This window comes from Heterocephalus glaber, unplaced genomic scaffold (assembly GCF_053883595.1).
Source record: "Heterocephalus glaber isolate CG9 unplaced genomic scaffold, H.glaber_assembly_v1.0 deba00001504, whole genome shotgun sequence".
Taxonomy (NCBI): Eukaryota; Metazoa; Chordata; class Mammalia; order Rodentia; family Bathyergidae; genus Heterocephalus; species Heterocephalus glaber.
In genome coordinates, this window is record NW_028258324.1 from 54,317,087 (window position 1) to 54,319,183 (window position 2,097).

A 2,097-nucleotide genomic window follows, 5' to 3' on the forward strand; every position below is an offset into this window, starting at 1 on the left:
CTAAAATCTAAGGTATCTTACTTTTAAAATCTTTTTTTAAAAATAGACAATAATGATGAGTTACATGCAACTCTCATCTAAATGCATAACTTTATTTTTGAAAAGCTGGGCCACCTATAATACAAGCAGGGCTAACCAAGGCAGCTGGTGACTTCGTGTTAGTCAGGAACATACCTAATACTCATTATGACAGCAGATGTGGCTTCTACTGTCTTAAATGCAAGCAGACTGTTTACACCTTTATTATTCACAGTTGTTGATCAAGGTTCACTGGATGATCAGGAAACTCTTTGTGCCTCTAATCACCGAAGTAATGAAAGGAGATACCTGCAGCAAGGACTGCAACTGCAAATGCTGCAATCATACCTATGTTTTGCTGAATTTTCAATACTATTGTAGTTTTAACTGGTTGCTCTGGCTGTTCAACTTCTATGTTGTCCAATGAAGCCTCATTATTCATAGAGGAACTCATAAAAGCTGTGTTTATTTCCTCTGCAATTTCTAAATGTTCTATTTGCATTATCTGATCTAACATTTCTATAAAATGGTCTCTGATTTCTTCAGCTGATTCATCACCAAATTTATAATCACATAACTTTACAGTACATCCAGGAATAAGGACAAAAGCATGGTGAGGGAGGATGTGGAACTCTTTTTCAGAATCTTTTTTTTCTGGATTTTCATTCAAAAGTAGATCCTCAAATAGTATTTCACAGCGATTGGCAACTGTGTTCAATATATCTCTCTTCACTGCCTGCACAGCATCTTTAACTTTGGGTTTGTTGCTATGAATGTAAGCTGTGCATTTCACATCACCCTTAAGGTTTATAGAACTGCTGCAGATCTGGACTGTGGCTGTGGATCTGTGGTCTGAATTCAGGAGCAACTGTGTTGGCACTCGAACATCAAAAGAATGGCTAGATGCTTCAGTATTTCCTCTAGGTTTTTCTGTCCTTCTAATAGGTCACAGTCTTCATCCTTAACTTGTCCATTAATAAAATAAACACCATTTTTAATTTGCTTGGCCCAGCGGGTAAGTCCATTCTTTGTATTTTTCTCCAGACTATAGCTGATAGAAGTCACAGAAAGTGGGATGTGAATATCAATATGAACAGTACACTCAAGAGAAAGCCATGAGGTAGACAGTCTATTTTGATACTTCCAGTCTGCTGGTCTTGCTGAACTTTTTGGATCATGGACATGGTAAGTTCAACAAGATATTTTTTTTTGTTTTTGTTGTTGTTTCTTTGGTACCAGGGATTGAACTCGGGTCCTTGTGCTTGTGCAGCAGGTGGTGAAACCACTGTGCTAAATCCCTGGTCCCAACAAGATATTTTTTTTTTGTAGAAGAGCAAATGTGAATATATCACTCGCTCTGAAATATCCTCCTCTGTGAAAGTCCACAGTCTTTTTCTGTTCATAGACTTTTCCACAGCATATATTAGTCTGAGCAGGGCATTTTGAAAGTCGTTTGCCAGTTCTAAAGTTGTGATAATAAATACTCCAAGAACTAAAAGTCCCCCTGGTAGCATTCTGGATACCTGGTGGGCATGTTCTGTAGCCCATTCTTCATCCAAATTATCCAATTTAGTTTTAGGATATTTGATGCTCTCATTTTGTTTCTCTTTGGGTGGTGTTCTAGTGGCAAGAATCACATCATCCTTTTGTGAAGAACACTGTCCTATTAAAAGACCAGAGACAAAAGGTTTTCCTTGGAGATTGATATTTGAAAGATACTGGCCAACTGTCTCATCTACAATGTAGGTTCATCCCATTATTGAGAGCTAATTCAGTCTCATGTTCTACAGAACGTGCACGCGGCAGATAAATTATCAAGCTGTCAGGGAATGCGGGTACATTCGGCCGCTGGCTACTGACTACACTTAAGTGCTAATTCCTCAGCCAACAAACTCACCAGAAAGCGACCTCTTGAAACGCTTCCTTTCCCACCTCTGAAGCAGTCTTCAGAGTCCTGTGGTGCAGACTGATGACGCACCTGCTCCGCCCTCCTCTGCAGCGCCTCAGTCAGAGCCGGCAATTGTTAATAAAGAATATTTGCTAAGTTGTCAATCCTAAATGGTGGTCCACTCCCTGTAT

General features: G+C 39.4%; 1 pseudogene; it reads right to left on the reverse strand.

Annotated features, from left to right (window-relative positions):
- Positions 1-298: 298 nt before the first annotated feature.
- On the reverse strand, positions 299-1,787 carry LOC101709295 (protein odr-4 homolog; annotated as a pseudogene).
- Positions 1,788-2,097: the final 310 nt, after the last annotated feature.